The sequence below is a fragment of the Hemiscyllium ocellatum genome, chromosome 28 (genome assembly GCF_020745735.1).
Source record: "Hemiscyllium ocellatum isolate sHemOce1 chromosome 28, sHemOce1.pat.X.cur, whole genome shotgun sequence".
Taxonomy (NCBI): Eukaryota; Metazoa; Chordata; class Chondrichthyes; order Orectolobiformes; family Hemiscylliidae; genus Hemiscyllium; species Hemiscyllium ocellatum.
Window position 1 is genome coordinate 37593292 of NC_083428.1, and position 24862 is coordinate 37618153.

The following is a 24862-nucleotide window of genomic DNA, read 5'->3' on the forward strand; positions in this document are numbered from 1 at the left end:
AATTACAGCACAGGAACAGGTCCTTCGGCTCTCCAAGCCTGCACTGATCCAGATCCTCTATCTAAACCTGCCACCTAGTTTCTAAGGATCTGTGTCCCTCTGCTCCCTGCCAATTTATGTATCTGTATAGGTACATTTTAAGTTATGTAATCATGCCCACCTCTACCACTTCCACTGGCAATGTGTTCCAGGCATCCACCACCCTGTGCATAAAGAACTTGCCATGCATATCTCCCTTAAACATTTCTTCTTTCACCTTGAACTCTTAACCCCTCGTAATTGAGTCCCTCACTCTGGGAAAAAGTATCTTGCTATCCATCCTGTCTGTACCTCCCATGATTTTGTAGACCTCAATCAGGTCGCCCCCCAACCTCCATCTTTCTAATGAAAATAATCCTAATCTACTTAACCTCTCTTCATAGCTAGCACCTTCCATACCAGGCAACATCCTGGTGAACCTCCTCTGCACCCTCTCCAAAGCATCTACATCCTTTCAGTAATGTGACAACCTGAACTTCACACAGTATTCCAAATGTGGCCCAACCAAAGCTCTTTACAACTGTAACATGAGTTGTCTACTGTTGCATTCAATACCCTGTCCAATGAAGGAAAGCGTGCCATATGTCTCCTTTATTATTCTAACAACCTGAGTTGTCATCTTCAGAGAACAATGGACCTGAATGCCCAATTCTCTCTGTACATCAATTTTTCCCTGGGCTTTTCCATTTGCTGTGTAGTTCGTTCTTGAATTGGATCTTCCTTTGCTTGGATTCAACTCCATCTGCCATTTCTCCACCAAACTTTCAAATTAATCTATATTCTGCTGCATGAATGGAAGTTTGGTCGCTGAGCTGGAAGGCTCATTTTCAGACATTTCATCACCATACTAGGTAGCATCATCAGTGAGCCTCCGGTGAAGCACTGGGGTTAGTGACTCGCTTTGTATTTATGCATTTAGGTTTCCTTGGGTTGGTGATGTCATTTCCTCTGGTGATGCCAATTCCTGTGGTGATGTCATTTCCTGTTCTTTTGCTCCGAGGGTGGTAAATGGGGTCCAAGTTGATGTGCTTGTTGATAGAGTTCCTGCTGGAATGTCATGCTTCTAGGAATTCTCATGTCTGTCTCTGTCATTTATGTATATCACAAACAACAGTGGCCTCAACACTGACCCCTGTGGAACACCACTGGTCCCAGTTCTCCATTTTGAGAAACTCCCTTCCACTAATACTCTCTGTCTCCTGTTGTCCAGCCAGTTTTTTATCCAGCTACCTTGTACACACTGGACCCCATGCAACTTCACTTTCTCCATCAGCCCAATTTGGGGAACCTTATCAAACACCTTACTGAAGTCCATGTATATGACATCTACAGTCCTTCCCTCATCAATAAACTTTGTCACTTTCTCAAAACATTGTATTAAGTTGGTAAGACATGACCTTCCCTGCACAAAACAATATTGCCTATCACTGATAAACCCATTTTCTTCCAAAGGTAAATAGATCCTATCACTCAGTATTTTCTCCAGCAGCTTCCCCACCCCTGACATCAGGCTCACTGGTCTATAATTAATCGCTGCTAGTTAATTTAGTAGCTCAGCAAACAATAATTCTCAAAGCTATATAGGTATCCCCAGCTTTTCACTTTATGTGATTTCGCTTTTAAAACAAAATGTTGAGTGAATACATAACACTTGTTTTTGCAAATCCAAGGAGGATTTTTGCTTTTACAACAAACAGCAATACTTTTTCCCATATAAATCATGTACCTTCACTTCATACCAGTTTGGATTTACAAGAGGTTTCCTGTGAACATTCTACTTTTGATAGCGTGGGCTACTTGCAGTCAGTTCTTTTCTCATCCTGGGGATTGGTCCTTCCTGCTTATGTTAGTTCCTCAACAATTTTAGGTCCAGGTTGATGATCAACAAATATTGGTCCCAGTATTCTTGTGTTATGGAGGAATATGAGATGTTCGAGGCACAGGGTTACTTCAAGCTAGTTAGTGCCTTGGAAACCTGGCAATTATATCATCCCAGAATTTTCTAGATATTGGTTGCAGTTTTGTTGCTCCCCAATAGTTTGTATTAGTGAAAATGAGGAAGGCGACTGAAAAAAAATCTCCAACAACTTTTTGAAGAGGTAGGCATTGATGAAGGAGATAACCTTTCGTTATCCCTGTGGTCTGAATTTGATGTCATTTTTATAATGGCACCCACAGCAAATCAAGCAGATCCCTGCAGTTGGTTTATTCACCAAGGCTGATTCTCCATGCCCAGAATAATGGTCTATGTATTGTCATGTCTGCAGGGACCTAGAGAGGATCACAGGCTTTTGATTCTCTTTGTTTTGAAGATGGTATTTTTGGGAGGGGACTGGTGTTGGCCCATTGGGCTTAGAGTTGGCCAGAATTCTGTCAGTTTTTATGAGTGGATTCAGAGGAACCTAGGTAGACAATTCACTCATTATTTTTTAATGGCCAGGTGCTAAGTGACTGAAATTCCTTTGGAATTCTGAATACACTTTCTAAACTTGTGAGTGGGACTGTTGACAACAGAGTGAGATACCAACACAGCCCAAATTAATAATTGGGTTAACCTAGAATTAAAAACTTCATGCTACCTACTTTCTGAAAGACCTTGAATTCACCTCAAAAACCACTTTGTACCTGCAAGCACTACAAGAAAATCCTTTTGCCTACAAATTGATGCAAAATTCTACCATTCTAGAATTTAAACAACTGGTGTTTAGTATTCTATTAAATTGATAAAAACACTCTGTCCTTTTGAATATTTCGAGATGTGAAATCCCTTTCTCTTAAAGTATCTTTGTTGTGTGCATGTGTGGGTTTATTCAAAGTCAAGTATGAATTTTGAGGATTGAAAGTGAGAATACAAAGCACTCCTGCTTTAAACTTAAAAGAGAGTGTGTTCATCAATGAAATAATTGCCCACCTATAAGCAGGGATTTGAAAAATTTAGAATTGCAGAAGTGTGGCAAGAGGGCATTCGTGTATGCACTGACCTTCCAGAGAATAGTCTACCCAGACTGAAACCCCCATATTATCTCTATAGCCCTGCATTTACTATGGCAACTCCATCTAACCTACACAATCCTAGACACTACAGGGCAACTTAGCATGGCCAATCCATTTAATTTGCACATCTTTGGATCATGGGAGGAAACCAGAGCACCTGGAGGAAACCCACACAGACACAGGAGGAACATGCAAACTCCATATAGACAGTCACCCAAGGCTGGAATTGAATCTGGGTCCTTGTCGCTGTGAGGCAACAGTGCTAACCACTGAGTGACCACGCTGTCCACTTCTGCTGTATAAAGGTGGAAGGGTCTGTGAGGGTTAATACTGAAGAGTGCCATAAGTTTTTCCATAATGCAGACCTGTCGATTTGGAGGTAGAATGGCTTAGCTCTTGAAGGAACGAGGCTTAACACCAAGGTCCTCCTTATAACAATGTGTAACATGTCAATGTAATCAATAAGTAGTTTTCCTGCATCACATACCACCAAGCAGATCCTTTAGATACCTGCACTGGATTGCATGGTAGCTCAGTGGTTAGCACTGCAATGTCCCAGCGCCAGGGACCCAGGTTTGATTCTGGCCTCGGGCGACTGTCTGTGTGGAGTTTGCACATTCTCCCTTCACCTGTGTGGGTTTCCTCTAGTTTCCTCCCATAGTCCTCAGGTGTGCAGGTTAGGTGAACTAGTCATGCTAAATTGCCCATAGTATTCAGGGATGTTTAGGCTACGTACATTAGTCAGGGGAAATGAAGAGAACTAGGGTAGGGGAATATGTCTGGGTGGGTTACTCTTCAGAGGGTCGAGGTGGAATTGTTGGGCCGAAGGGCCTGTTTCCACATAGTAGGGATTTTATGATCGTGGTAACAACCTGATACATGGTGTGGTGCAGATATGGTTTAGCTGCATGTACATCATGGGAGGCTGGGGATTTGCTGTTACCACACAGTAACTGCAAATTTTTAATCAACGAGAAATTAAGGAAGGAAAAAGGTGAAGTTCAATCTGTCAATGGGCTGTCCATAACAATTAACCCATTAATGACTTATGCTTTTGATGTTTTAGTGATTGAAGTTTCAAACAGACCAACAATTGCTAAATATTTCTACCGCCCATTCCCAAAATTAAAGTGTTGAACGTGAAACATCTACTTCCTAACTTCTCCCGCTTTTGTACTTGGGAGGTAATGAATATCTGCCTAGTCCAGATTCCATTATGACTGTCTATTAAAGCAAACTCGTCTAACTATAAACAGGCCATTAACATATTTTATTTCTCACAACCAAGGTACATGAGAGAGTTTGAAATTAACACCTCTACTGATTAATCATTAGATTAAGCTGTTTTATAAAATCATTCTAATTTTAAAAGGCTCTCTCAGTTTGACATTTGTAATTGGTATATTTTAGCTGGCAATAATGAGTGCTGTGACATCATCATCTGGTGACAAAATTGTGCTAATGCTTCCTTCAAGGCTGTTAATGGCTTCTCTCAGTGAGTGGAAAACATTCATGTTGAAGTATTTGTTGATCTGTAGTTGAAATGATAAAAAATAATTAAGGCCAGGAATTAGACTTTAAAATGTACTGCAGGGAATTGTTCAAAACTGGACCTTCATTATAAAGCATGCAATTCCGGCAATTCCCTTTGCTGGGATTCCAAACTGAAACAGTCCTTTCTTCAATTGCGTGATCACGGTGTGGTGTTGGTTTGGGGTGGGCAAAGTCAGAAGTCACACAACACCAGGTTATAGTCCCACAGGTTTGTTTGAAAGCTCAAGCTTTTGGAGCATTGCTCACTCGCCATGTGTGAAACTAATGATGGTCGAGAAGTAAAAAGATTGGAACGGAATCTTCTGTCTTCTCTCTCCGGTTGGAGAGGGAAGCAGAACTTATTCAAGGTGGTCATACCTAGAAGAGAAGTGACAGTGAGTTAAACACTAAATAAAAACTGAAAGAACTGCTGCAAATCAGAAACAAAAACAGAAATTGCTGGAAAAGCTCAGCAGGTCTGGCAGCATCTGTGGGAAGAAAGCAGAGTTAACGTTTCAGGTCCAGCGACCTAATTTCTGTTTTTGTGTCTGATTGACAGCGTCCATGGTTCTTTCAGTTTTTATCAACAATGTTTATGCTGCCCTGATCGAAACATCACGTACACTTACATCTAAAAACTGGAATACCTAATCTGTTCTTATCAACATATGATTAAAAAGGAGAAAGGAAAGATATGAATTGCAGCTTAAACATCCTGTAGCTAATCCTGTACATAACTGACCTAACAGTGAAAATTTCACACAAAGTGCAGTTATAGAAACAGTTGTAGGTTGTGGTCATTACGAGAGAGATCTTTGACCTGTACCTACCCTTCATGTTCTTAACACAGAACCAACTGCTGTAAGGGCAACATGTTGGAAGAAATCCTCTCCCAGTAATGACATCCCTTAGCTTCCGAAATACCAGAAAAAAGGAACTCATCCTCCATATGGTTAGGATAAAAAATATACTCACTAATCAAGGTGAACAGAAGGATAATTTTCATTGAAGTAATCCCTTCACTGACCCAGTTTAATGTTAGGCTGTTGCACAGAACTCTTCAGTGTATCTTTAATGGCATTCCAGCCAGTGACAGCTGCACTATTGACAAGATATGGGTTCAGGTAAATATGGTAGTGCTCAAAGCAGATGTTGACCAATGAAATCAATGAGCGCCTACAATCCTATTAGGGTTTTATGGGAACATTAATTCACAACTTCTGTTCTATCCAGTATTCGCTGTTGGGTTTGCATGTGTTATCCAGATGGTCTGCCTATTGCAAGGTTGTTTTTGCTCTCTCTGTCTTGCGCCTGTTTGTTCCAGTTACATTTTAATTGCTGTCCTCCATTTGCTTGGATGTGCCTTTAATTACTAAAATGATTTTTAAAAAAATTTCTAATCTAATAACATGATCTAAAATAAGATTATTCCATTCCATGATCTACTTATGTGTACATTTCAATCAAGTGTGATTCCTCCATTCAGAGTCAATCTTTAAATCGGATTCCCCAAAGGCCAAAGATACCATGTTGCATACTAATAAAAGGAAGTATGTGCTTATAAAACAACATTCATATTGTCAACACATCCCTAACTGCTTTGTAACAAATGAACTTGCAACTGCAGTAGGATGTTACAAGCAAAGTAGTTCATGGATGTATGGAAGTCCATAAGACCATAAGAAAAAGAAGTGGAAGTAAGGCCAATCACCCATCGAGTCCATTCTGCCATTCAATCATGGCCAATAGGCATTTCAATGCCACTTATCCGCACTCTCCCTGTATCCCTTAATTCCTTACAAGATTAAGAATTTATCAATCTCTGTCTTGAAGACATTTAGCGTCCCGGCCTCCACTGCACTCTGTGGCAATGAATTCCATAGGCCCACCACTCTCTGGCTGAAGAAATGTCTCCTCATTTCTGTTCTAAATTGACCCCCTCTACTTCTAAGGCTGACGAAAACAATTTCCCAGCATCCACCCTTTCTAAGCCATGCATTATCTTGTAAGTTTCTATTAGATTGCCCCTCAACCTTCTGATCTCTAATGAATACAATCTCAGGATCCTCAGCCGTTCATCGTATGTTAGGCCTACCATTCCAGTAATCATTTGTGAGTATTAAACTGTGACAGGCAGAAGCACTGAGTGTATTGAAACCACACGAACTGCAATGGGTCAAGACGTTACTCACTGTAAAATCAATCTGTGATGTACAGCTAATGCTGGTCATGCCAAAAATGTTCAAATCTCAAACAAAAAAAGAACCCACAACAAATTAGATTATGTCACCAGTTATTGTTTCTGAGTAATTGAATAATATCAGCCAGAACTACCAAAGATTTCCTTGGTCTGAGTGTGCCATGAGATTTTTCATTAATCTAATTGTCTCGCCTTAAAAGCAATATATGTTTCATATAAAGGCTTATGCCCGAAACGTCGAATTTCCTATTCCTTGGATGCTGCCTGACCAGCTGTGCTTTAACCAGCAACACATTTTCAACTATGTTTCATATATGTTAACCCTGAATTAGGATCTTTTCCATCCACATATCCAGATAATAACTCATCTAAGATTCAACAGGTGGATCCAAAGATAACACCTCTTACAAGATAACAATTGCCTGAGTCCTGAAATGTCATGTCAATAGAGCTAAAGTGCTCAAGTTCAAAGACAAATCTGAGTCTAAGGCTTTCAGAGTTAAAAAAATGTGAGCAACAGTTTCTCTATTTTTACTGCTGAGCAGCCAATTTATTTCAGTATGAATTTTTTGGTTGGGTCACTCATGCATATTTAAAGAGGACATCGTGAGTGCAGTCTTGTTTCCATGTTTACAAAACTTACAGGGAGCATTGATGAAAGTGCAACCTACTGAAAACAACTCATACTTTCTCAGGCACACCAGCTAGGACCTACCTGCAGAACTGTAGATAATATGAGACAAAGCAATAGCAGGGGTTTTAGAATTAGCTACAGGCCCTGTAAGGCAGGGAGAATGAAAACAGAAAGTCAGACTTTACTCTTGATCATAAATAGCAAGTAAATATGGGGTCAATAATGATCAGATCAGATTTGATTGATTTAAATAACTTTTCTATTAACCATCATAAATAAAACAAATTAACATATAAAGTATCTTTCATGGAAGTATGAAAGGAAAACAAAAGAAAATTAAATTGATATGGAAAAGGTTTATTGAAGAAGTAGATTTTGAGCAGGGTATTGTAAAAGGGAGTGTTATGATTCCTGGCTAAATCGATATCATAATTGGATTAGGGCCAAGTAATTTCACTCGTACAGGAGACAAAGTGTGTGAGGTACTTACTAAGAGGATAGAGCCACAATTTTTCATGATTTTGTGGTGTTGTGAAGTCGGGTAGAGTAATTTGGATTGGGAGGCTAGAAGTTAGAATTTGATGTTTGTAAAATTATAAAATTGTAGAATGGGGCAAGTATTCAATGGTCCCTTTAAAAGATGGTGTTTTTTTCTGTGCTTATAGAGTAAAATGGATGTCTGTGAACAGCAACATCAGTTTGCAAGGACACAGACAGCTCAAACTGAAACATTTGTATTGAAAGGCCGTACAGTTAGCAGGCCAAGCAGCAGTTTTTACCAGGACAACAGTTTTTCTTTTAAATTAGCCAATCAATTTGTACCAGACACTTAAATACCAAAAACCGATTAAATTTAAATCTGTCGATTTTGACAACATAGGATCAATCTGATTGTAAGAAATACTGGGTATAAAAGAAGGATACAGATGGACAAAGACTCCAGAGCTAGTTGTCATCCACCACAACTAACCGCCCTCAGCTCTCAAGAGAGAATTGCTGGCTTTCACAGTCATCTATGTCTTAGAGAAAGCACCAACTAAATAGTAACGGTACCAATGACGGAAAAGGTATTCCTGACAGAAGAAAGAACACAGAATGTGTTCCTGACTGAAGAATCAATGGAGAAGGCCCAGAACATTCTGGAAGACACATAACATGGCTGTAATTTTAAGAGAGTAAATACTACTTCTGTTATTTGAATGGGATTGTATTTATTGGAACAGCATACCATTAAAATCTTGTTTTATTCAGGAATAGTCAGAAATTAAAAGGGTTTTATTTGGTTTGTTAGTAGTTTAGTTAATTTGTTCACTGTTAGTGTTAGGTCAATAAATGGTTACTTGTTGATTTTAAAGTGAGTGTCTGGGATTTATTATAAATAACCACTAGAAGTTGCTGAGAGGCAGGTTACACCACTTTTCACACTCTTTTTTACAAATTATAGGGTGAGGCACTTCACTTTGGGTATTTCAGTTTTAGTTCTCAGGGTGGGGGGTGTCAACCTCTGCTTTATAACAATAGACTTTACCATACCATGTTAGAACAGAAATACAATTTACAATACAAGTATGTTCTAACATCCAGAATTAACAAATGGTAAATATGGGGAATAGATTGTGCACGAACACTCCACAGTGCATTTGAAATAGGAAATGCAGTCAAGACAGATCCCACAACTTTCACAGTGACCTTTCCCAGTGTCAATGCCATGGTCGGTCATCAATCTCATTAAATTTCACAATGGATCTCAATTCTTCACTTCTGCTGATCTGACTGGGAAATTACTAGGAAGACTCACATTTCTGCTCAATCACCCTCCTTTCTGAGATCTATGGTCTCCTGAATACTGAGATTGCACTCCATTACTCATTCATAAGCATAACAGTAACTTGTCACCAACGACAATCTTTACCAAGTTAAAACTGCCCTTATGTTTCTTCACTGAGAGTTAATCTTGCTCAGTTGCATCCAGGAGATACCGCTAGTAGAATTTTAAATCCTCACTCTCAGCTGTACTGAAGCATTAATACTTGCAGGCTTCTTCCAAGTTGCTCACAGTTTCTCGAAACACAGAGATAGTGACCTTCTTACTATCTCGATTACTCAGGGCTTCTTCAAAGGCCTGACTCCACCATTTAGCTGCCTATCAATTCCAAGGATATGTCCTTGAGTTTTAGCAGCATAATGTTTTACATTGCTCCTTGCTGCATCCTCTAAACAGGATCTGTGCAGTTCAACTGCCAACTCTGAGAATGAAGTTTGCTTCTGATTCTATTTGTCTCTTTTTCGAACTGTAATCTTAGAACTCCCCTTCAGTGACCCCTGACCTGTCCTGAATGACCCATGCCACACCTTGCAATAATTGCACCCCTGCTACTGGGCAGAGTTAGATGTTGCCAGCCTGCAACTCTTGAATATGCCCGTTCCATTAATGTTACCAGTCACAGTGCAAACAAAAAGTTACAAATAGGGATTTTCATCACAGGAGAGGCTGAGGATTCATTGTGAGTCCACCTTAACTGTACATGAGAGGAATAGGGGGGAGGTGAGGATACAAAAATGTTTAACTCAGAAGCGCATCCCCCAATTTTGCATATAGGCCCGCTACCATTTCAACAGATAGGTTACATGTGATGCAATTGACTTGCCTTTGGGAATCAGAACTCTACATTAACTTAAATAAATTCAAATCGCTGTGTGAAATTGGAAGGCTGATCTAAATTTCGTACTGAGCGTGTAGGTTTCCCAGGGCTCAGGAAGTCCATTAGCAGAACAGAGGCAAAAATATCCTATGGAAGCCATGCTTTTGGGTCAGGAATAAGGGATTGATCACCTAACCGCCCTTCCCTCGTAAAAGCCTTTGTTTCACTCTTTACCAACCTCGGACTCCTTCTTTCTTGTCACCATTAACGAATCCTCATCCACAAAATCCCAATTCCTCAATTGCCCCATCGTAATTACAGGGGACATTCCACAGGGGTCGCTGTTGTGCTGACCTGTAAGTCACAGCCTGTCACCTGGGTGAGAGATAGACAGGAAAGTGATAGTGGGGTGCTGTTATGTAGATGTCGATCTCCACCAGCCCAATCTTTCTTACTTTACCCCGTTCACACAGTCCACCTCCCTGCAAATGTCATCAGTCCTTCCGTTTTATGCCATGGATTGTCATTCTGTGTGTAAAGAGACAAATAAAGATCCAAGTCTCAGAGCATATAACACTTAGCACAGAAGCCAAGGTTATGATGTATTCATATAGTTATAAAAGACACACTCTCCGAGACCTCAGCTTGAACCGAATGAAACAAAAGCCATTCTGTTTGCCAGCTGCTAATTGAAATTTGTTTGGGATAGTGCCAAGATAGATTTTAGTAGGTGTGAGAAAGCATTCCATTCCCTAGCCTTATCATCACCCAAATTACCTGATCCTCGACAAAGTCATGCATGTTCAATCTTATACGGGCAACTTATAAAATGAGCAGAGAAAATACCAATCTTTTAGCTCTGTATTGACTCCTTTTGCATCATATATTCTGGACTGCAAATCTCTCTTAACCTACCTGACAAGACCACAGTTTCCTATCCCTGGTTCACTCACCACCACTGCCAACCACCCCCTATCCTAAGTATTTCATCCCTGTCTCCAACATCACCCCTTCCCTCAGAGTCTCACTCTTACCACCACCCCCCACCCCGTATCTTACTATTGATTCTGTATCTAGACCTGTTTTCCAAATGTCCCATTCCAGCTCCCCCATTTCTCAATCTCTTCATCAGTACCTCACCCATACAACCCTCTCTCCCACCTTAACATCTCACCCCTGAGTCCAGTATCACTCCTTCTCCCAATATGTCATCCTTATTTCATCAGTATCTTACCACAATGTCTATCCCACTCACCCAGTACCTGATCAATGCTCCTTTGTTTTCATTAATTTCTTTTACTAATGAGCAGAGCTTCGTAGAAATTGCCACATATTATGGGACAGAGAGGTTGGAAATGAAAAAAAAAGAATCACGAAGCAATTGTTAGGTTTTGCCAAGTTCAGGAGATAAATCTTGCGGACCATAGGATGGAGGAAGGTAAGGGACTTGGTAATCCTGATAATCTGGGACAGAATAATTGAGATTGAGGAGGATGTTGCAGGGCTGAGGGAAATAAAGGGGACACAGAGTGGAAAACTGACAGTGAAAATGATCAAAGTGTTGATTGTAAAAGAGAAATAGAAAGAGAAAAGGGCATTGGAGGTTAAAGCTGAGAGATGGACAGCCCATGCGAGGAGTAGCCTAACCTGATTATCATTAGTGTTTAAATTCTTGTCGTAATTACAATGGAATCAGTTGAGGTTTGAAGAGGGTGGATCAGGTGGGAAATCTGAAAGGTCACCATCAGGTCAACAGCCATCACATTCCTGCCTCTGGATGACCTTGCTGAAGGCTGGTGAACAATGCAGAGAGGGTCAGGGAGCTAATCATTGGCCATTAACTGGCCACTTCAGGATGGATTGGGGATTTTGGTACTTCAGTAGTACTAACGAGCAAAACTCAACAAGGAGAAAGTGAGGACTACAGATGCTGGAGATCAGAGTCGAGAGTGGAATGCTGGAAAAACACAGGAGGTCAGGCAGTGTCCGAGGAGCAGGAGAATTGTCATTTTTGGCATTAACCTTTCATCAGAAAACTTCCTGATGAAGGGATTATGCCCGAAACGTCGCTTCTCCTGCTCCTCAGATACTGCCTGACCTGCTATGCTTTTTCAGCTCTACACTCAAAACTCAACAAGTCCCAGAAGAACAAGCAAGAATGAACTACTGGGGCATTCCCTCTCCCCACTGGCTATGTTGAAAAAACAGCAATGGATTGGTATTTTTGATGTCATAATAGCTTTCAACATCATCTAAATGTAACATTCTTTAAGACCGGCTAATTGTAATTGAGTCTACTGAATGCAAACATGAGTTTTACTTCATTGTTGCAATCAAAACTATCAGCTTTAATGTGTCAATCCAATATTATCTTTCAACTCTTCAAGATATGACAGTTCAAAAAGCTTCACTCAAATCTTCAGCCCCTCTGTCTAAAGCAACTTCTTACAACCATCTCTCAACATATGCAAATCCTTCCTTTCTTGAGAGATTCATTAATATGTATTAGACCACAGGGATATTTGTAGCATAGTAATTAGCCAGCTGTGTTATTATCGACTGCAAATTCCACACCAACCGCCAATCACAGAGCAGATGGCTTAACCTTCTTGAATTTCGACAAACACTAGGTTATGTTAAATCAATTGACTAGTTTGTTCTGAGAGTTATCCTTATCACAGATAGATGTTGGCTTGCCTCAGTTCATAACACTCTCGGCTCTGAGCCCCAGTAAGATGGCAACCATATATTTAAACAAATATACCACCCAGAGGGATTGGGGCAGTTGCTACAAGGAACCATTGCCATCTGCAAGAGTGCCTCCAACCCATGTACCATCCTAACTTGGAAATATATCGCTAATCCATCACTGTTGCTGGGTGAACATCCTGGAATGCCCCTGCTGTCAACATTATGGATGTCTCTACACTTCCAGGAGTGCAACAGTTCAAGAAGTCAGTTCCCTGTCACCTTCTTCAGGACAATTAAGGACAGATAATAAACATCCGGCTGGTCGGCATCTCATGAACAAAACAAGAAGGCCTAAACGCCGAGGCAGTCACAAATAGCTTGGTTTCTTAACCCATCTGCACACCTCCAAGGATGGATATTGGGTGATAAGGCCTACTGAAGGCATGGCTATTTACACCAGTGAGGAACCCCAGAAAAGATGTAGAGGAGACTTGCAACAGCCTTTTTTTAAGAACGTTCAGTCATGGCTTATGGACATCTCCGACAAGGCCAGCATTTCTTGCCCACCCAAAGGGCAATTAAGAGTCAACCACATTACTGTGTGTCTGGAGTCATTTCTATTCCAGACCAGCTAAGGATTAGAGAAACCCTACAATGTGCAGGCAGGCCATTCAGCCCATCAAATCCACACTGACCACCAAAATGCAGCCCACACCATCGCTGCCCCCCACGCAAGTAATCTTGCATTCGCCATGGTTAATCAACATAACCTGCACATCCCTGGACACTATGGAGCAAATTAGCATGGCCAACCACTTAACCTGCACATCTTTGGACTGTGGGAGTAGGCTAGAGCACCAAAGGGAACCCAAGCAAACACAGGGAGAATGTGCAAACTCCACACAAACCCTTTTCAATGCTGGAATCGAACCTGGGTCTCTGGCGCTGTGAGGCAGCAGCGTAACCCACTGATCCACCATGCTGCCTCAGGATGGCAGTTTCCTTCCTTCATTAGTGAACCAGATGGGCTTTTCCTGACAAATAATAATGGGTTCATGGTCATCATTAGATTCTTAATTCCAGATTTTTAAAAAAATTGAATTCCAATTCCACCATCTGCTGGAGCAGGATTCAAACTCATGACCCCAGTACATTACCCAATACAGTCGGGATGGCCTACTGCTATTATTACTGGACATTACAATTCAGTAGTTATACCATAAGGCCATGACCCATGCCTATAACATCGCTTTTGCCCTGTAACAACTAAAATGGTAACGGAGTAAGTGGTCGCATTTCTGAAAATGCAGTTCATTGATTTCAGGAAATCTATTCTCTTTACTCCACATTGTGGTGATTGCCTCAGGTCTTCACAACCTGGTGCTACAGAAGGAAGAAACGTTGAACATATCCCAGAATGCAATATCTCCACCAATGACTTGGGAGGAGTTATTGTGGAGATGGAACATGATAATGAACATAAAGGGCTACAGGCAAGATGCGATGAATTTGTGTTGAGGCATTTTCGCCATTATGGATACATTTCTCATGAACCTTCCTTCAAAGCCCAGGAAAATAATAAACCCCCTAGGCTCTGGAACCCTTTTCTTGAATAGCCTTAAAAATTCAGTGGATGCACCATGAGTTCAGGCCAGAGTGTGGATACTGCAATAAGCTAATGCACTACCAATCTTTCCCTTGTACCCTTAGCCAGAGCATTCAATAGAACATGTGAGCAAAAGATTTATTATGAGGTGCAGCATGTCAAATGTCTTTGCACAGAATGAAACAACAAGGTGTTCTACACATTATCCCCCAAGTGCAGTTAGATGATCATTCTCATACTCTTGGACTTAGATGCTAACCTTTCTGTTTTGTGACCCTCATTGGCAGTGTTTGTTGTCCAATGGTTGCCTGAAGGCTTTGGGTCCATCTTCAGGTGCAGGAGTTATCTCTGTGTTTGGAGTTACATAAGGCACTGGTGTCACCATCAGAGAAAATGAGGACCCACCATTCATATCAGGAACACCCTTGGGAGGAACCTTTAGGCACTTCAGGTAAACATTCTGTTATCTACTCAGGGCACATGATGCCCACCCACAGAGTCTGGCGATGATGTGTGACCTCCTATTCCCATTCCTATACAGCCATTTTACCACAAAACTGACCTAGGAGTCAAAAGCTTTGCAGATCCACACACATCCTCCATCTACTCTGTTGTTTGCTCACACCATTTGTAGGACAAAAAAATGAACTGCCTTCAAATGAATTCGCAGCATATAAAGCTCAACCATGTTACATAGCACAGGACAGACTGGCCTAAATAGAATCTCATCGATTCATTGATGTGTGTGGCACAGAAGGAGAACGTTTAGCCCATCATGTCTGCACTGGCCAACAAAGATTTTCCAGCTCTGTTGTGGATGCTATGGCAGGGCAATGGAATGTCCAAATGTTGCTTAAAGGTTACAAGAGTTTCTGGCTTTACTAACCTTTAAGGCAGTGAGTTCCAGACTCCCACTACTCACTCAATTCTACCACAAACTCCTCAACTCTCCTTTTAGGCTTTTCCTTTTTACCTTAACTCTATACCTCCTGGTTACTAACTCCTTGATGATTGGGGAGAGTGCCTTCCTATCCATGCTTTCAATGTCTCTCATTATCTTATGTCCCTTCTATCACGTACTCCCTCAGTGTTCACTGCTCCAAAGCAAACAACTCCAGCCTACCCAAACTTTCCTAAACTCAGACGGCCTCCTGATAAATCTCTGCCCCATCTCTGGTGTAATCACATCCTTCCTATAATGAGGTGACCAGAACTATTCTCAGTACTTCTTTTGCGGCCTAACCAGAATTTTATGCAGCTCCTGCATAACTTCCTTGCTTTTCTATTCAATACCACAGGTTAAAAAGCAATATGCCTTCTTAGCCACTTGCTCTTCCACCTTCAGTGATCTACGAATTTTCACCCCAAGATCCCCTTGGTCTTCAGTATTTACCGGGATCATAGTGTCATCCTTTTACTTGTTAACACTCACTAAGTGCATTACCTCATGCTTTTCCAAGGTGGATTCCATTTGCCAATGCTCCGCCCACCTGAATAATTTGCTGAGATGCTCCTACAATTTTAGCTATCCTCCTCACCTCTCTAACCACATCAAAACCAACTCATTCACAAACCTTTAATAATAAATCCTAAATTTAAATCTAAATCATTATTGTACGGGCCCCAGCATGGAATACTGTGAAAATGTATCGGAAATAGACTTCCAGTCACAGAAGCATCCCTCTACCACAGCCTTTTGGTTCCTGATTCTCAACCCAATTTTGGTTTTAATTTATGACTTTAGTTGTTAGGACATGAACCAATCTGTCATGAGGGATCTTATCAAAGTTAAAAATCACACAACACCAGGTTATAGTCCAACAGGTTCATTTGGAAGCACTAGCTTTCAGAGCGCTGTTCCTTCATCAGATGATTGTCAACAGGAAGGAGCAGTACTCTGAAAGCTTGTGCTTCCAAATAAACCTGTTGGACTATAACCTGGTGTTGTGTGATTTTTGTACACCCCAGTCCAACACCAGCATCTCCAAATCAATCTTCTCAAAGTCCAGATAACATCCATGTCGACCACATCATCTTCATTATTGTCATCAACACTGCTGGTGACCTCCTCAAAAAGAAATTGTCAAACATAATCTTCCCGCAACAAATCCATGCTGAATATTCCAATTAATCCATATCTTTCCATGCACTATCATATTCTGTCCTTGAGAATTCTTCTCAATAACTTATCTATCAGGTTCAACAAACTGGCCTGTAATTTCCTGGTGTATCCTTCCCTCTCTTAATTAATACAATGATACAACAATTGGAATCCTCAATCTTCTAGCTCCACACCCATAAATAGAGAGAGAGAGAATTTAAAATTGGAGTCGGGACCTTTGACATCCCCTCTCTTACCTCCCTAACAACCTAGGACACATCTCGCCTGTGAATTACCTATTTGTAATGTTGCTAAACCCTCAAACAATGCCTCTTTTTTTTAATAGAACACAGAGCTTCAACCTAACATTTACATCTGCTTCAGCCTTTTCCATGGGGAAGACCGACACAAAGTATTCATTGAAGACAGTTCCCACATCTTCTCTCATAGTTATCTTGATCTCCATATTGGGCCCTACTCTTTCCAGTATTATTCTCTTGCCTGTTTTATGTATTTATAAGAAGACTCTATGGATTTTCCTTTATTCTATCCATCAATGTTTTCTCGTGCACTCTCATGGCTTTCCTCATTTCCTTTGGAAGATCACCTCTATACTTTTTATACACTTCTCGTATTGAGCCATCGGTATCTTTTTATTAATTCACTCATGGGACGTGGACGACACTGATTGAGAGATATTTATTGCTCGACCCTAGATGCCTTTGAGAAGATGGTGCTGAGCTGTGATAAGCTTCTCTTTCATTCTGTAATCCTACATTTTATATCCCTTAACATCCAGGATTCTCCAGTCTTCTTCCCACACTGTGTTTTTGTTGGAGTACATTTGCTCTGTACTCACTATCTCCTCCTTGAATGCCTCTCACTGTTATGACACAGTTTTACCTCTCAGTAACTGTACTGAAGCCATTTGGGCCAAGTCCCATCTTAGTTTTGTAGAATTACCCTTTCACTGGTTTAGAACATTTCATCTGGGTCAATTGTTACCTGTAACAATCCTAAATCGCAGTAAATTATGATCACCATCTCCAACGGCTTCCCCACAGATACACCTGGACTCATTTCTGTATATTTGGTTCAAAACGCCTCCTTCTCATGTTGTGCATCTTACATACTGACTAAATGAAACAGTTTCCTCAATGCAATTTAATAATTTGTTCCATCCCTACATTTCATGTTAAAACTATACTTGTTAATATTTGGCTAGTTAAAAGCCTTTACTACTGCTGTCTTGCTTATTAATTTTGCAGAAACTTAGATTAGATTACTTACAGTGTGGAAACAGGTGCTTCAGCCCAACAAGTCCACACCGACCCGCCGAAGCGCAACCCACCCATACCCCTACATTTACCCCTTACCTAACAGTACGGGCAATTTAGCATGGCCAATTCACCTGACCCGCACATCTTTGGGCTGTGGGAGGAAACCGGAGCAGCCGGAGGAAACCCACGCAGACACGGGGAAAATGTGCAAACTCCACACAGTCAGTCGCCTGAGTCGGGAATTGAACCCAGGTCTCTGGCACTGTGAGGCAGCAGAGCTAACCACAGTGCCACCGTGCCGCCCAACTTGTTTGCCCATTTGATCCTCTATCTCTCCCTGATTGTATGGGGGCTGAGATAAAACTCCACCAGTGCGTGGTCTTTATTTCCACCTAGTTTGTCTAAATTGAAACCCTTCCAAGGTACCAACCCTCCTTATTGCTAAAATTGATTCCTTGATCAATATTGCAACCCTCCACACCTTCTAAACCTGTCTCTGTCTTGTCCGAATACCTTAAAACCAGGAACGTTGGCATGCCCACTTTCACCCAAATAGTGCTCATCGCCATGATATTATCAACTGTGGATATTTTCCAGATGCACAGCCCTCCGATATCAACGCAAGGAAGCTTCTTCCAGAATCGGAAATCAAAGCCACAATCAAGGTGCCAATGCCAATCTTTTTTTATTTCAAAAATATACTTTATTCTAAAAAATATTTTGATGATCCGTACAATTGGTGGTGCCGTTCATAGGCGCACCTTGCATTTCTTTACATACGGAGATCAGAATTAATCATTCGGATATACAAGACTGTACGTTTACCATCCATATATTTAGCTGAGGCTTCAGCGGAGCCCGATTACTGGGTGGGCCCCCTGTTCTTCTTGGCAGGCAGATGTTACACAGTGGTCTTTCCCCACTGCGCCTTGGCGGCAGCTGCCCCAAGCTTCAGCGCGTCCCTCAACACATAGTCCTGGACCTTGGAATGTACCAGTCCGCAACACTCAGTCGGGGTCAGCTCCTTCAGCTGCCAATGCCAATCAGCATTTTTTTTGTTGTGGTTCTGCTCGCCGAGCTGGAAGTTTTTGCTGCAAACGTTTCGTTCCCTGGCTAGGGAACATCATCAGTGCTGTTGGAGCCTCGTGTGAAGCGCTGCTTTGATGCTTCACACGAGGCTCCAACAGCACTGATGATGTTCCCTAGCCAGGGAACGAAACGTTTGCAGCAAAAACTTCCAGCTCGGCGAGCAGAACCACAACAACGGATACCCGAGCTACAAATCTTCAATCAGATTTTAAGCATTTTTTTTATTTCAAAAATATACTTTATTCATAAAATAATTTAATGGTCTGTGCAGTTGGTTCAGCCATACATATGTAAGCATTTACATACAGAGATCAGAATTCATCATTTTAATATACAGGTCTGTACATTTTTCAATCATATGCCCATATATTTAGCTGAGGCATCAGCAGAGCCCAAATGACTGCATGGGCCCCCTGTTCTTCTTTGGGCAGGCAGACGTTACACAGTGGTCAATGCCAATCGGCATGAGTGGAACCTTGGAGTGGCAGTGCCCACAATTACTGCTGTGCATTAGGGAGGATGTTGGTTCTCACCTCCACACCCACTCCTCTCTGTGATGCTGATTGCTCACTACAGAATCCTCACCTCTGTCCTGTCAACTTGACAATGCATGTCCATCCCCTATAAGAGGACATTGAACACATCTGAAATCTTTACTGTATTGAGAAAAGAAGGCCCCAGTGAGAAGACGAGGAAAAGACATCTCAAAAAGCATCAACTGAACAGCAGGAGAAGAATCTAAACTGAACAGGAAGCTGCCAGCTTGTGTGACTGCATTATAAATAGCTCATAACCTATTTGAGCTTGATAATGGTGAAGGATTTACTTGCTATGAGTGGAATAATTATACAGTTATTCTCTTCATTATCACCCCCTTTTCTTCTTTTTGCTCAACTGTTAAAGCTGGAATGATTTTAATTTTCCTGTCATCATTTTAAATCGTGCCTGTTTCAAATTTGTAAGTGCGGTACAAATGAACTAACCCCATTAAGCATAACAACATTTTGAGTGAGTCATCAATTTGTTCTCCTGTGTTTTGCAGGGCAAAATGTGCTATGAGCTCGTGTTTTAAAAATCTCAAAGTTTTCCAAGCTCTCCCTGAGGGTTGTCACTTATTCAATAGAAGAAGCCAGGTGCACTTAAACCAGAATTGTGGCTCCACTCCTGGCCTGAATACAGCTCTTTACACTTGCCTGTGGCCTCTGGAATCGTCACACACCACACACAGAAGCTCCAGCTTCTAATGCCTTGTCCTTTCCCAAGTCAAACATCATGTGGCACCAGGTTATAGTCCAATAGGTTTATGTGAAACCGCAACATTTCGGAGACCCCTATCTTTCCTCAGGCAGCCCAAGGAAGAAGTGAGCACTCTGAAAGCTTGAGGTATCAAATAAACCTGTTGGACTATAAGCTGGTGCTGTGTGATTTTTGACTTTGCACACCCAAGTCTAACACCAGCATCTCCACAGGCATCGTACAAAACTAAAGCTGAGCAGGTTTGAGCTCTACCACTGTCCTCCAAGGGTACATGCACACAATTGCTGCTGTCTCCAGGAATGTCCATGCTCGTGTCTGGCGACCCACAAAGTGAGGCTACCTGGTGGAAGGTGTCATAGGAGAACTACATTCCACCTCCACTTCAGAGGTGGTGGACTTGCCGGTCCCACTATTCGGTCTGCAATGTAGGAAGTCGATCAACAATCTGACACCTTCTGATAAGGTGGGTTCAATGCTAAACACCAGATTTCATCAAAAATCATCACAAAATATACAATTAGAGGGTGACGGTTGGGCAGTTGCCTGTTCTTCAATATTGTGTGTGTGTGTGTGTGTGTGTGTGTGTGTGTGTGTGTGTGTGTGTGTGTGTGTGTGTGTGTGTGTGTCAGAACAGTAATGAGAGGGCACGAAATGTTGCAACACATCATTCTGAAAACACATCACCCGGTGCTCCATTTAAAATGTAGTATACACATGGGCACCATTTATTGTTTGCTGGAGGCACTACTGCTCTCATCCACTACAACACTCATTGTCTGATGGCTTCACACTCATTAATGTATCAGCAATAGGCTGCCTTACCCTTTCCTCATTCCAGAGTTTCCTCATTCACTGTTATTAGGTGAATCAAAAACTCCATGTCAACACCAGGGCCTCTCGTGTGTCCATTGTCACTTCTCATTTCCTGAAAAGGCCATAAGTTAACATTGTCACTTATGAATTACTGATACGCTCATGTTCACTGCCCACCAGAGTGCCAAAGGGATGCCTGCTTCATGCATTCAGTAAGCATTGATAGTGCCAGGCCCTATCCTGGCCAACTGGTGCCCTACACAGAAAGGCTACCATGCACCTGGCTGTCAATGCTGGGAATTGGAGTTGGATGGGTAGGCACTTTGACATCTACATTCATATTTACCTTTAATGACATATCATTTTTGAAAGCTAATGTTTCGTATTGAACCCGCATGATCACATCCTACGTTGCAAAGAGATAAGTTGGATCAGCCCAAGGACACTCATGAGCTCTGTAACCTCCTGCCATGATCTGTATGTCTGTCCAACTGGTCTCCTTCCTGAATCTTGAGGAATAATGAATCTCTCCTTGCCTTTAGCCACTGAAGAAGCAGTTCTGGGATGTATACCCAGGTAGAACCTTTACTCTGGCTAGTGGCATTTGCCAAAAGCACCACGCAAACTTCTCCCATTGCGATGTAAAAAAGCACCATGCAAATTTACTTTAAATTCAGCAGTATCAACAATCAGCATATGATTGAACACTCATCTTTTTCTTACTGTTTGAATGCACAAGTATAAAATGGCCACCTTAATGCTTCTCCACTGGGATAATTCCTCTTCCTTGTTTGTTAGTATATGTTCTTCTTCCAGTACTATTTCTGCAGATGTACAAACAAGGAATTGGAGTTGGCTATTTCACTTTTCAAGCCTCCACTGCTATTCCATAATGTCATGGCGGATCTGATTTGAACCTTAATTCTACATTCCTGCATATATCCAATGAACGTGCATCTTTTTTGTAATCAATATGCCCCTGCCTTAAAAAGCAATTAATGATTCTGCATCCACTGCCCTTCGTGGAAGAGAATTTAAACAACTCTGTTCCTAATTGAGATCTTATGCTTAAAAACAGAAAAGCAGGGTTGCCCTTTCTGCCAGGTTGATTTATAGACAGTGAACCATAGTAATGGTTCTCATGAACAACGTACATCTCAAAGAGTTTTACAGTCAGTGAAGTGTTTTTCAAGTGTAGTCATTTGTTGCTGCAAACAGCAATGTGATTTGCACAGACAAACTGTTTCCTGGTGATATTGACTGAGGGATAAATATTGGCCATGACAACAGGGAAGGCTTTTCTTTGGAGTCATGCCATTGGATCTTTTGCATCCACCCAAAGCAGTAGATAGGGCCTGGGTTTATCATTTCATCTGAGAGATAGAATCGCCGACAGAACAGCACCTCCACAGTACCAATATGGAATTTAAGCCTTGATTTTTATCTGCAAATTTTGTTATGGGATTTAAGTGTGGAACCTTGTGCTTTAAAGGACATGATAGCATAGCAACTGAGATACAATTGACAATGGTTGATAATGATACATTTGAGGACCATAGAGAGGCAGAGAATGTGGAAGCCAAAGGTAGATGGGAATTTTAAAGGCCAAAGCATAAGCAAAACTGAATCTCTTTTTTTTGAACAGAGTTTAAAGACTCCACAGATCTGATAGTATCTGTGGAGAGAGAAACAAAAGACCATATCTTCACCAAATTGAGAACTTTTCTGTTATTACAAAAATGACGGAAGCGATGGAAATCATAGGTTCACCATTTAGCATGGAACTTAGCATTCCTAGAAAGGGAGGAATTGAGTTGACTCAGAATTTGTGCACACTCAGTTTATAAGGGCCAGAGCAGCTATTTCAATCATCTGTTGCTTCCAGTCTGGTGTCACTCTGGTGAAATATGTGGTTGTAACACAAGGTGGGTAGATTCCAAAAGGCATATGCAGGTCTGCAGAGCCAGGGTACTGTTTAGGATTGTAACCCTTTGGATCTTGTCTTTGTACACCAGAGATGCAAGGCTGCCTGGAGATAAGGTAGAATTTTGGAGAGGAAGACGTCCTTTGGGTATAATCAGAACGAAGAGATCTTTTTTCTCGGCAGCCCAGCCACCATCTTTAACATTCAGGCCACTACTGACGCATAATTGCTGCCATTTGTACCATTTACAAGGTGCACTGCAGGAAGTTACCAAGGCTCCCAAACCTGTGACCTCTATCATCTGGACGTGCAAGGGAGAGCAGATATACGGGAATATCGCCATTTGCAATTTGTCTCTAAGCCACACACCATTTTGACACGGTAGTACACCACTGTTTCTTCACTGGCCCTGGGCCAAAATCCTGGAGCTCTCTTCTAAACGGCACGGTGGCACAGTGGTTAGCACTGCTGCCTCACAGCGCCAGGGACCTGGGTTCAATTCCCGCCTCAGGCGACTGACTGTGTGGAGTTTGCACATTCTCCCCGTGTCTGCGTGGGTTTCCTCCGGGTGCTCCGGTTTCCTCCCACAGTCCAAAGATGTGTGGGTCAGGTGAATTGGCCATGCTAAATTGCCCGTAGTGTAAGGTAAGGGGTATGTGTAGGGGTATGGGTGGGTTGCGCTTCGGCGGGTCGGTGTGGACTTGTTGGGCCGAAGGGCCTGTTTCCACACTGTAAGTAATCTAATCTAAACAGCACTATGGGTATCCCCACAATAGTCAGGACTGCTGCAGTTTAAGAAAGCAGTTCATCACCATGGCAACTCAGAATTGGCAACAAATTCTGGCATTTACCAATATGGTGAAGTCAACAGTACAGTTAGTTTATTTAATAGAACTGTATTTTTCTCCTTTGTGCCTAAATCTGGGAGTGCTTCCATGATAGATACTGTGCGTGTTGGCATGGTAAATGAAATGGTAAACTATGATGGTTATCAGTTGACACCAACTTGGTGTAGGGGCTATAAAAGACCAGGTTTGGGTATAGATTTTTAGGTTGGCGTGGAGGGTGCGGGCGACCATGGAGTTGAGGACTGGTGCTGCTGTTGTCAAGGAGGATGTGAAGTTCGTTGGTTGGTTAGAAAGCATAAAATACAATAGATTGGCATGGATGGGCCATGGGGATTGGGTGAGGACTGAGGGAAGGCAGCTGAAGTGATCATTTACATTAATCTTGAGTTTTGAATTTTGGACATAGTGCTGGACCCACACAACACGTTTTCCACCCATCATACTCATGCACTTGGCACAAGTCATTCACCAAGTCTGACACTCCAGCCTGCCCCTTCACACTGAACATAGGATCACATTTCCACCACTTCTTGCTTATATTTATCAACACTGCTTGCAATTTTCTAGATAAATACCATCTCACAAAACAGTCAGGAGAGTCATACAAAAGGATGATGTTACATTGTGACATCAATTTGCTCTTTAAAAGTGGAACACTCATTTCTTTGGATATTTTAAAGGGAATTGTTTAAGGATAAGGGTTAAAGTTTTTAGGGCAGAGATGAAGAGAAATTTCTTCACCCAGACAGTGGTGAGCCTATGGAAGTCTGTGTCACAGAAAGTGGTTGAGGCCAAGACATTGTGTTTTCAAGAAGGAGGTAGCTATCGCTTCTGTGGCTAAAGGGATGAAGGGACATGGGGAGGGTAGGATGAGCGTAATAAGCTCGATGATCATCCATGAACATATTGAATGGTAGAGCAGACTCAAGGGGTCAAATGACCTGCTCCTGCTCCTATCCTCTATGTTTCCATGACAACACTGAAGCCAAGTAACTCTGATATTCACATCTCACTATTACTTCAATAATTTGCAAACTGATTTTAAGGTGGGTTATAAATTGTTGGATAACCTTTGAGCTGTAATTACAGTTCCGTGATACAATAAGATGCTATGGGGAACACTTCACGTTTGATAATGACAGAGGATATGAGAAAGTAAAACAAATTGTTTCTCTCGGCTGTATTAATCAGTTTCTGATGAAAATGAATCA